Here is a 12720-nt window from a genome sequence, read left to right as displayed (position 1 = left end):
TTCGTCTTATGTGCGTAGCTACCATATAAGATAGTGTGTTAATCTCTATTGAAGCGACAGTGAATATAGAGGTTTAGAACTTGCCATGCTAGCATAGGTTCATGTATTTGTTATGCATGATTCGTAGGTAACTCTAACCGTTTTACTTGCCCTATATAATCAAGATAGATAACTTGTGCTTAAACCGTTATGTTGTCAAATTCTATAGACATATAGGGTCTCAATATAATTGGTGCCTATTCAGCTTCTATCACTTTTGTGGATGTCTGGTAGAATGGTACTCGTGCAACGAAAGTTGGCGTTTATCAGTTTCGTGTTATCTGATTAGTGTCATCACCATCACATGCTAAGGTTAAGAACAATAAGGCTATTGAATGAAGTATTTAATGAATTTAGGATCCCATGTTTGTCATATATAGTAATTCAACCTCAATTCTCTTAGTTAATGTTATTTAGTATAATCTCTTAGTTTAATAAAAACTCAATTTCTTATTTGTCTTAGCATTGAGCGATAACCATACATTGTTGCATAGGTGCATAAATTGAACTTAACCTAAACCAGTCTCTGTGGGAACGAATCTGATTTATATCTTATACTACTTGCGAACGCGTATACTTGCGTGAATATTAGCGCGTGTTTTCGCCCTAACAATGGACTATTCTCAGCCTAAGATCACTGCTATTCAGTCGAGCATCATCAGACCAGCCATCTCGGCTAACACTTTTGAGTTCATGTGAAGCACGATTTAGATGATACAGAACTCAGTTTAGTTTGGGGATTCTCCTACAGAAGACCCCAACATGCACATCAGGGATTTCATCGAGATCTGCGACACTTTCAAGTTCAATGGTGTGACTGAAGATGCTATCAAGCTGTGACTCTTCCCATTCTTTCTGAGGGATAAAGCAAAGTGTTGGTTACATTCTCTACCACCAGGGTCTATCACTATTTGGGAAGATCTTGCTCAAAAGTTTCTCACTAAATTCTTTCTTATGGCGAAGACTGCTGCAATCAGGAATGGTCTTACTCAGTTTGCTCAACAAACAGGAGAATCTTTGTGTAAGGCTTGTGATCGATATAAGGAGATGCTAAGGAAGTGCCCACACCATGGCATGCCTGATTGGATGATTATAAACTGTTTCTACAATAGATTGGGGGATACTTTTAGACCCATGCTCGATGCAGCATCAAGAGGAGCCTTGTGGGCTAAGAGCTACAATGAAGCTTATAAATTGATTGAACTAATGGTTGCTAATGAATACCAGAATCCTTCTCAGAGGCTAACTCAGGGTAAGGTAGCAAGAATTCTGGAGTTGGATGCAACAACTGCTATAGCTGCCCAACTTAAGGCTTTAATGATGAAGGTGGACACTTTGGCTAATTACGGAGTTAATCAAATCACTAGTGTCTGTGAGCTTTATGTTGGTGCCCATGAGACTGATTAATGTGTTATTTCTAGTGAATCGACTCAGTTCGTGAGCAACTTTCAGCGATCGCAACAACCTGTGCCAGCCACCTATCATCCTAACAACCGCAATCATCCTAATTTTAGCTGGAGCAACACTCAGTATGCGGTTCAACAGCTTTATCAGCAGTACCCAACAAAGCAATACAACCCCCCTGGTTTTCAGCAACCGCAATATTCCCCTAGGCAACAACTTCAACTTCAGCAGCTACCGCAAGCTAATGAAAAATCTGAATTGGAGGAGTTGAGGCTCATGTGAAAGAGTCAAGGTGTGTCTATCAAGACCTTGGAGAATCAGATTGGGCAAATTGCTAATGCATTACTGAATCATCAACCTGGAACACTTCCAAGCAATACTGAAGTGCCAGGCAAGAATGAAGCTAAAGAGCATGTGAAGGCAATCACTTTGAGGTCTGGGAAAGTTGCAAATCCCGAACAAACTCAAGTTTTAGAGGAAGAAGCTGGGGCTGAAGAAGTAATAAAGTAGCAGGAAGCAGAAGTGGAACCAAAAAAGACTACTGTTGAGCACACTCCTCCCGAGGGTAATATAGGGGAGAAACAGATCTATCCTCCACCTCCTTTTCCTAAAAGGCTGCAGAAGAAAAGTTGAATAAGCAGTTTGAGAACTTTCTGGAGGTGTTTAAGAAACTTCACATCAACATACATTTCATTGAAGCTCTTGAACAAATGCCTACTTACGTGAATTTCATGAAAGGTATTCTCTCTAGGAAGGTTAAGCTTGATGACTTAGAGACCATTGCTCTCACGGAGGAATGCAGTGCTGCGCTGCAACAAAAGTTGCCTTCGAAGCTTAAAGATCCTGGAAGCTTCACTATTCCATGCACCATTGGAAATGTGTCATTTGACAAGTGTCAATGTGACTTGGGAGCTAGCATCAATCTGATGCCTTTGTCAATCTTCAAGAAGTTGAACTTGCCTGATCCAAAGCCTACTTATATGACTTTGCAGTTGGCCGACCGTTCTATTACATATCCACGAGGTATTATGGAGGATGTCTTGGTCAAGGTGGATAAACTCAGCTTCCCTTTTGATTTTATAATTCTTGATTTCGAGGAGGATAAAAAGATTCCCATAATCTTGGGAAGACCTTTCTTGGTTACTGGACGAACCTTGATAGATGTGCAGAAGGATGAGCTCACAATGCAAGTGATGGATCAGGATGTAACTTTTAATTTGTTCAATGCTATGAAATTTCCTATGAAAAATGAGGAGTGCTTAATGGTGGAGTTGATTCTGTGGTCACATCAGAACTTGATCAATTGTTAAGGTCTGATGCCTTAGAGAAGGCCTTGTTGGGAAATTCAGATAGTGAAGATGACGAAGGTGAAGAGCAATTGCAATATCTGAATGCTTCTCCCTGGAAGAGGAAGTTGGATATGCCTTTTAAATCTCTTGGTATAGAGGAGTTGAACAAATCTCCAAAATGCCTCAAGCCATCTATTGAGGAAGCTCCCACTCTTGAGCTGAAACCACTACCTGAACATTTGAGGTATGCTTTTTTAGGTGATGCATCTACTCTGCCTATGATAATTGCATCTGACCTTTTAGGTAGTGATGAGGAAAAACTCTTGAGGATTTTAAGAGAGTTCAAATCGGCATTCGGTTGGACCATAGCAGATATTAAGGGAATCATCCCTTCCTATTGCATGCATAAAATTCTGCTAGAGGAAGGTAGCAAGCCTACGGTTGAGCAGCAAAGAAGACTTAATCCAATCATGAAGGAAGTAGTGAAGAAGGAAATTCTTAAGTGGCTGGATGCAGGGATCATCTATCATATCTTTGACAGTTCATGGGTGAGCCCAGTTGTTATTCCCAAGGAACTAACAATGAGATTTACAGAAGGGAGGTTGAATGTAAATCTTAAAACTTTTTCAAGTTTTGAGCAGTTTCAAAAGCTAAGTGTATGGTGAACAGATGTGTGTGAATTGCTTTGAGCAGGTGCAGACAGATGTATATTCAAGACACAAATGTAAAGAACACAAAGGCTTTAAAAACTTTTCTGGTGGATTTGTTGTTCCACCAGAGATGTGTATTTCAGAAAATCTGTGATACAAAGAATTGATCACAGCTGCTTTCTAGTACAAACTAGATGATTTTCTCTCTATGTTTTTCTAAACAGCTCTGGAAAATTCACTTCTAATTACTAGCTGCAACTTGGTTTATATATCACCAAGTTTACAAGTGAAGACAAAGATAAAATACAATTATAAAATAGTTCTTCACATGTTTCTTCTTCATTTCTCTATCTAATGCAATCTAAGATAATCTGTGAATCTTTGAATACTTCCTTATTTGCACCAGAATGGAAATACTGCTTTTTCTTGATTCCTCCAAGAGGCTACCACATTCCAATTGTTTCTGTCAACCCATGTGCCTTTGTCAGCTTATGAATTGTCACTATCAACTGCTATGGAACTGAGTATCCGTTGAAGCTTTCATCCGTTGATGGCTTTATCCGTTGATGCTTTAGCAGTTGAAGCTTTATCCGTTGATGCACTCATCTGTTGATGGATGTTATCCGTTGAAGCTTTAGAGACATCCGTTGAAGCTTTGTTTCTCATCCGTTGAAGGCCTTTAATCTATCAGTTGATACTACTTCATTTATACAAAATTACAAGGCATGAAATATTTACAATTAGCCCTCCTATTTGCATATCCACTAGTAGTCAACATGACTTATAATTTCTCACAACTTCTAAGAATTATAACTTAAATACAGAGACTGAAATGTGCTACAATACTAAACTTATTTCTAAGTAAAGCTACTCCATCAACGGATAGCCAAAGTGGCCTTATCCGTTGAGGCTACAAACACTAGATTTTTACTTAAGTGTTTTGTTTAACTTATCATCAAACTAATACAAATATTCCTAACAATCTCCCCCTATTTATGTCTACTAGAATTGTAGGCATAAATTCAGGGTTAACTTGATGATAACAAAACACTTAACAAATATATGAGTTAAAACCAAGTAGAAATTTAAAAGTGCTGCAAAAGTGTATGTACTGAGATAGAATTGAAGATTTACAGTGTTTCCAAGGGTGCTCCTTTAGTCTGAGCAAATCATTTTCTTTTCCTTTGTTCCCTTGTTTTCTTCCCTAGCCTCCTGTCATTTTCCTCTACTTGGAGTTGGAGTTGTCTGTAGAATTCAGCTTCATCTTCTTCACTGATATCCAACTTAGATTGCATGTCCTTGAGAGTTTCATTACTGGTAATTTTAAGCTGGTCTTCAAGTCTGAAAAATTTTCTGACTCCTTTATTTCTCTGAACTCCATCAACCAATGAGGTGATTTATGAATTGTGATTCCATGCTCAGGGATGAGTAATGTTCTAGGCAAGGAATTTGACTCCCACCAATTCTTCCTTATGTTGGCAATCTTGTTGAGAATCTCAGTTTTGGCAGTCCTAGTAAAGCCGGTATCCCTTTTGATAGCTGAGTAGACTCTAATCAAGGTAGAATAGCCCTCACTTAGAATTTTTTGAAGAGGCCAAGTCCTTTCCACATTTCCTTTATATTTGAACACTAGCCTTTCTGGTAGCTGTCTATAGGCATTTATTCCCCTTACTTCCTCCAGCTCATCCAGGAAGAGTTCAATATCTGTATGTTCTCTTATGTCACAAATATGAACATAATCATCCTTTGAGGCTTGTGGCTTAGGCTTAGGTTTATGTTTCTGAGTGAATTTACTTGAGGTTAGAGTATGTGTTGATTTGGATTTTCTGTTCAGTTTCTTTGGTGGTGGAGAAGTAGTTAGGAAGGTAGGAAATTTGATGGTGTCCCAATCAATAGGTTCCTCTTTGGGGATGATTGTTTCACCATGAATATTTATACTGGGATCAGTCACAACAGGTTCAGGAATAGAGGGTAGTGGTTTAGATTTTGATTGGGTTTCCTCAGTGTCATCTTCACTCTTCCTTTTTGCCTTGGCCTTCTTTCTGTTTCCTTTCTGCCATTCCTTTCTTTCCTCACTTCTTTCCTCCACACTCTCACCAACCATATTCCCAATATCCACATTTATGCTTTCAGTCTTGTCTCCTTCACTCTTGTCTTCAATCTCCTTCTTTTCTTCAATTTGACTTGACTTTAGCTATTTTTCAAGCTTTACTTCTGCTCTTTTGTCAACCTTCAGCTTTTTAGCTTCTTCCTTTAGCCTCTTGGTCTCTTCCCTCTTGGCTATTGAGAATTTGGGATGTCCTTGCATCACACAAATGCTCTTTCCCTCTCTATAGATGATAACCATATTCATTCTTTCCACTACATCCTTGGTCTCTTTATGCTTTACGATGTTACCACCCAAAACTTTGTCTTCACCAGGCTTTGGAAGAGGAAAATCCACCTCTTTTAGTTGAGCAAAGCTTAGAGGGTTCTTTGTAGAGTCCTTGTTGAATCTAGTGGTTGGCTTGAGTACCATGGGCTTCAGGTTCTTGAAAGAAGTTTCTCCAAACTTATTCCTCCTTACTGGCTTGTGCTCCATAATGATTGGCTTAACTTTTGTGCTATGTTTCACATATAAGGATTTTGTAGTTGAAGAGCCAAACACTTGTTGCATCCTTTCATCAATTTTTCTCCTTTGCTCTTTCACCTTCATCTCAGCTGCTGCTAGCTGGATTAGATCAATTCCATCAAGCTTTCCTTTGATTTGAAGTGTTGGAGAAGTAGTGATGGCTGGAACTAGCACTTTTGATATTTGTATATGTGTAGATGGCTCCCCTTCCCCTTCCCTTTTATTCTCCCCCTTTTTGTTATCATCAAGGAGAGGGGTCAAGCCATGTGCTTTAGCCAGTTGCATTAGAAGATTAGTTTGAGACTGTTGATTGTGAAGAATGGTGACCACAGAGTTTTCAATAGCTTGAACTCTTTCCTCCAATTTGGCCATCTTCTTTTCAGCATCGGATTCTCTTCTCAGTCTCAGCAATAGTTCCTGCATGGTACCAAAGGGCATGATTGAATCCAGCTTCTCAGAATTGTACGACTTCAAGTCAGCTATATCCTTCTTGAGTTCATCCATACTTAGATTATGTCTTAATTGTTGTAGCTTCATGAGATGTAGAGAATCTAGGTGGGCTTGAAGAATAGCCTTGGTACCAGCATTTGAAGTTTCCTGAATGGCCTTTTGGATAGACATGACTTGTTTGACTAAGGATACATTGAAATTCCCTGGTGTAGACTCCTTTGTCAATGCCCATTCAGGTAATTCTGGAATAGAACTTGGGCCTTCATCTCCCCCTAAGTTCATGCTTCCATCAAAAGAATCAGAGTCATCATCATTAGAATTTACTTCAAATTCTTCAGATGGCTCACCAGCTGTAGAAGGCATCATATTGACAGCAGCTTTATCCCTTTATAGAGATTCTGAAGTATGTACTAGATTTAAAGTCTTTTCTGCCTCCTCATTGCCCTGAATAGCCAACAGTTGATAGGCTGACACAGGATGAGTAAAAGTGTCAGCATCCAAGGAAATGTTATCAATTACAGCTTTGTAATGTTGCTGAAATTGTCTTTCCTTTTCAGCATCATCCACAATCATTGACTCACTAGCAATGGCTGGATCCACCCTTATACCTCCTGTACCTGCTTTTCTCTCAATTTCTCTCTTTTCTTGCATCAGGGGCTCCCCCTGGCTCACACTCCTCACACCCTCACCTTCACCTACTAAGGTGGTACTCCTCTCACTTTCTTTTGCCATGCTGGAAGAATTAGCATGCATAGTTAGACTCTCAAGCTCTCCTTTTGCCTGGGAGCAACCCAGTCTCTCACTCAAGTTTTCACTCCCTTCCCTCAATCACATAAGTGATTGTACAGTAACAATATCTTCTACACTTGGAATTAATTCAGTTGTTTGTGTAGAGACCATCAACGGATAGGGAATATCCGTTGAAGTTGAAACTGAAGGTATCAACGGATAATTGCTGTTAAGCTTATCCGTTGAAGAACAACCACTTGTCAACGGACGAGGAATATCCGTTGAAGAAGGAAAAGAAGTAGAAATTGAAAGTGACATAATTGTTGAATCTGTGTGGATTGATTTTAATTTAGGTGACAAATTTTTCAACTAAGTCTGAAAGAATTGGCTGATGATCCAACAAATCATCTAAAAGATGATGATCACCAGTATTTGAGTGGGGCTCCTCCCTGAGTTGTAAAGAGGGAGAATCAGGAATTGATGTGAATATCATGTCCACATCCAGATATGGTGATGGAGAATTTGGTGATTGGTGTGTCAATTTTGAGAGAATGGGGCTGTGACTCCACATTTGTTGGAGTCACATCAAGCTGAATTTGAGAAGGCATAGATACAGGTGGTTGTATCTGTGCAGTGTGTGCACCCTGTGTGGAAACTAGGGTTTTGACCTTCTTTCTTCTTGTGAAGACTTTTACAGGTGAGTGTGTGGCTTCAGTGTCCCTCCCTCTTTTGTTTTATGTCCCTGGTTAGGGATTATTTTCAATAGATGTACCCTTTTGGGAGGATGCAACTAGGGATGAGTTTGAATCCTTTTCAACCACCACAGTCTTTTGAGAAACTGTGGCTTGGCTAGCTTGGGTACCACTCACCTCTCCTACCTTATTCTGGGGGTTTTCTTGATGTTCACCCCTCCCCTCACCACTAACACCCTGTTCACTCCCCTCAAAGTTTATGGTAGGTGTTACAACTGTTGTCTTTTGAGAGACAACATAGGTGGCTTTCTTTGACTTGGATTTTGAAACTTTAGGTTTGGTGGCCTTAGTAGAAATTTGTTGGGGCATTGACACAGATCCCATGGCCACACTTGAAGGCAAAGAAATGATGGGGTTGGAAGTAGTAGGAGTTGAAGAAGTATTTACCTCACTTACCTGAGGTGCATCCATGATTGGTAAGTATACCAATGGCACCTGACTGTTGAGGTTAATTCTTAAAAGGTGTGCAAGGACTCTCTTCTCTTGTGCCCAACATTTGAGTTTATTATTCTCATTATTTATGACCAAACCTTCAGCAACATGGTTAGCCTATAACATAAAGAATCTAGCATAAGAGATGTTATGAGGTCTATTAGCCTTGTTACCTAACCTAGTACCCAATTTTAGCATAACATAATTGCTAAAATTAAAGTACCTATCAGAAACCAGAATATAGAGCATATTAACAAGAGATGAAGTTATTGCATCAAAATTACTAATTTTCCCAGAGAAAACCTTGATAAAGGCATCACTAAGAAAACTTCATTCTTTCCTAAGGCCTTTTCTCTTTATACTGCCTAAACTAGTAGAATCAAGGGAATAGCCTATGGAATCTAACATGCTAGATACATCATTATCAGTGTGTGGTGTCATGGCATTGTTTTCAGGTAATTTAAAATAGGACTGTATATCATCACAGTTAATACAGTAAGCATTACCTTTGAGAGAGAAAGAGATGGTCATATCAGTGGGGTTGAACTCTGTAGTTGTCCACATTTCCTCAACTACCTCACAGTAAATCATTGGGGCTTCCAGCATTGCATAGCTCAGTTTGAAGTTTTTGATGAAGTCCATCATCTTGTGATAATCTGAGTGGGATTCATTCTTTTCCACCAAAGCTACGAAATTATTTTTCTCATAGACAAACCCATATTGGGACATTATCTTTACTACTGGTGCCATTGTTGTGAGTAGAAGTTGCAGAGAAAGGTTGAGAGTTTTGGGAGAGAAAGAGATTAAAAGCTTTTGAAAATTGCAAGAAAGCGTAAAGTGAAAATAAGAATTCAAAGGGGCTTTTATACTTTCTCAAATTAAAACATAAAGAGAATGATTAAACAATATTTTTAAGTGAATTAAAGCCGTTTGAGAATAAAAGAAAAAAAAACTGTATATATTCTAAAAACTGCATTTAATACAAATACATACAATTGTGTATATATATATATGTATCAACGGTTAAGTAAATAGAATCAACGGCTGTGACTCACTCAAAACGACTGATGTGACACTTCAACGGATGAGGTAAATAGTTATCCGTTAAAGATTAACACAGTTTTATCCGTTGAAGGATAAAATTACCAGAAATGTATTTATCTTTCAACGGATAATGGACATCCGTTGATAGAACAATTTTGGCTTTCAACGGATAGGGAATATCCATTGATAGAATGAACTTTACTTAAAGCCAACTTTGTTCTTGTAACAAATTCATTTTAGGCTACAAGACAAATTACAATTAGAACATGAATTTAGGAATAATTAAGCATACCTAGCTCACTTACTAATCTTGTGAATGTTGATTCATCAAGTGGCTTGGTAAATATGTCTGCAATTTGTTTTTCACTTGGAACAAAATGAAGTTCCACTATACCATTCATCACATGTTCCCTTATGAAGTGGTACTTGATGTCAATGTGCTTGGTGATAAGTGGCATTTTATACCACTTAGAACGTCTTAAAATGGCTTAAATTGGTGTCTTGAAATCAAGTATTTTGTGTATTTGATGCGTTTTTCTAGTGTTTATGCATTTCAGGGTATTAGTTGCATTTCGGGGGAGGAATCATCAAGAATAAGCCTTGGCATGTGTTCACCATTGCGAGAGGAAAGGAATGGGCAGATTACGGCGAAGAAACGGAGCAAACCTGGATTTTTTCCAGTAGAGGCCTGCGCGCCCGCGCAGCAATGCTGAGCGGCCGCGCAGCAACCTGCGCGAGCGCGCAGGTTGCTGAGCGGCCGCGCAGGGTCGGGGAAAAAGATAAATTATTTTAGACTTCTACTTCTGTTTGGCTTCCAACTTCTATGTAATCTGAGTTTTATGGGACTATTATATAGGTAGATTTGAGACGTTTTCACAGAGAGTATTAAGGGGATTATGTTTTAGATTGTGTTTTACGCAAGAAGCGAAGGAGATAAGGAAGAAGACCGATTTAGCACACCACAACGAAGAGGAAGCATATTTTCTTGTGATTCTTGTTTCGTTGTAACGTTGGATGCTAGTTTTCTTGCTTTGACTTATTTACTCTTGTGACGTACTTTGTTTTAATATAATTAGTTTAGTTATTATTTTCTTATGTTTGTTTATCATGATTTCATATGAACCCATGATGGCGATAAGTTCTATGATGGGCTAATCGTGATCATGGGTTTGCAACGGATTTATTATGGAATTCTTTAGTTAATTGTTTAATACTTTAGTGTGTGATGATTGCTTGACATCTAGTATTGGTTGTGCGTATTCGTCTTATGTGCGTCGCGAACATATAAGATAGGGTGTTAATCTCTTGTGAAGCGACGGTGGATCTTGAGATTTAGAACTTGCCATGCTAGCATAGGTTCATGTACGTTGTGCATGATTAGTGGGTAACTCTAACAGTTTTATTTGCCCTATGTAATCAAAAAGGAATAACTTGAGCTTAAATCGTTGTGTTGTCAATTTCTGTAGACATATAGGAACTCAACATAATTGATGACTATTGAACTTCTATCTTAATTGTGGATGCTTGGTAGAATGGTATTAGTACAATGAAAGTTGGCTTTTATCAGTTTCGTGTTATTCGATTAATATCATCACTGTCACATGCTAAAGGTAATAATAATGGCTATAGAAGGAAGTAATAATGAAGTTGTGATCTCATGAGTGTTTTATTATTGATAAATTGAAGTGTTAGTTAAGTGGTTAATTAAGCAGTTAATTATAGTTAATATTTAATCAACAATTTTAAGTGTTATTATCTTAACATTGAGAAGTAATCATACATTGGTGAGTGAGTTTAATTAGACAATAATTTAGTTTGAGTCTCTGAGGGAACGAACTAGAAAGTATTCTATATTACTTGCGAACGCGTATACTTGCGTGAATATTAGCGCGTGTTTTCGCCCTAACAAGTTTTTGGCGCCGCTGCCGGGGACTCGGCGTATTTGTTTAGTTTATGTACTTACCATCATTGGTCATTAGGACTCAGTGATTAGGACGTAGTAGTTACTTACTCTTTTTGGTTGTGTTTCAGGTACTTTAGCAAGCGTTTATGCAAACTCGTTCTCGTGCTCGCAAGAGGACTTTAGATACAGCTGAGGAGACAAACGAAGTTCTTGATATTCCGGAGAAGTTAGATTTTGAGGATTCGGATTCAGGAACTGAGCAGAAAGAACCAGTAAACATGGGAGATCGTATTGTTCAAGCTGATCCAGCTCTTATGGATTTTTCTCGGCCTAAAATTGATGACATTCAGTCAAGCATCCTTCATCCGGCTATTCAAGCTAACACCTTTGAAATCAAGCCGGGCACTATTCAGATGGTGCAGAATTCTGTTTCTTTTGGAGGAGCGGCAACTGAAGACCCCAACATGCACATAAGGAATTTTGTCGAGATCTGCAGCACTTTTAAGTATAATGGCGTGACTGATGAGGCTATCAAGTTGAGGCTTTTCCCATTCTCACTGAGGGATAAGGCTAAAGACTGGTTACATTCCGAACCAGCTGGGTCCATCACTACGTGGCAAGATCTTGCGTAAAAGTTTCTGGTTAAGTTTTATCCAATGGCAAAGACTGCTGCTATGAGGAGTGCTCTTACTCAGTTTGCGCAGCAACCTACAGAATCTATGTGCGAGGCTTGGGAACGCTACAAGGAAATATTGAGAAAATGTCCACATCATGGAATGCCGGATTGGATGGTGATCACTGGTTTCTATAATGGTTTGGGGGCCCAATCTCGGCCCATGCTCGATGCAGCAGCTGGAGGAGCCTTATGGGCTAAAAGCTATACTGAGGCGTATAATCTTATCGAGACGATGGCTGCAAATGAGCATCAAAACCTAACTCAGAGGATGACGTCAGGCAAGGTAGCAGGTATTCTGGAAGTTGATGCAGCCACCGCTATTGCAGCCCAGCTCCAAGCGCTATCAATGAAGGTTGATTCTCTGGCTACGTATGGAGTTAATCAAATAGCTATGGTTTGTGAGCTTTGTGCAGGTTCTCATGCTACGGATCAGTGTTCTCTTGTCAACGAATCTGTTCAGTATGTGAATAATTATCAGCGACAACAGCAGCCTGTGCCAGCGACCTATCATCCTAATAACAGAAATCATCCAAATTTCAGCTGGGGGAATAATCAGAATGCTATTTAGCCACCATATCAGCAAGGAGTGAGTAAACAGTTTAACCCACCTGGATTCCAGCAACCACAGCAGTATGCTACAAGGCAATCATATCCTCAACAGGGAAGTACAGCTGCACCCACTAGTGCTGATTTTGAGGAACTTAAGCTGTTGTGCAAGAGTCAGGCGGTTTCTATCAAGAC

General features: G+C 39.2%; 2 non-coding genes across 2 annotated transcripts; both read right to left on the bottom strand.

Annotated features, from left to right (window-relative positions):
* Positions 1-1008: 1008 nt before the first annotated feature.
* On the bottom strand, positions 1009-1115 carry LOC141701231 (small nucleolar RNA R71). Its single transcript, XR_012566720.1, has one exon. It is a non-coding gene; the product is annotated as a small nucleolar RNA R71 (small nucleolar RNA).
* A 10859-nt stretch (positions 1116-11974) lies between these two features.
* LOC141701233 (small nucleolar RNA R71) lies at positions 11975-12081 on the bottom strand. Its single transcript, XR_012566722.1, has one exon. It is a non-coding gene; the product is annotated as a small nucleolar RNA R71 (small nucleolar RNA).
* Positions 12082-12720: the final 639 nt, after the last annotated feature.

Source organism: Apium graveolens, unplaced genomic scaffold, assembly GCF_009905375.1.
Source record: "Apium graveolens cultivar Ventura unplaced genomic scaffold, ASM990537v1 ctg3611, whole genome shotgun sequence".
Lineage (NCBI taxonomy): Eukaryota > Viridiplantae > Streptophyta > Magnoliopsida > Apiales > Apiaceae > Apium > Apium graveolens.
Note: the sequence above shows the minus strand (reverse complement) of the source record. Positions and strands in the feature narration are given on the sequence as shown.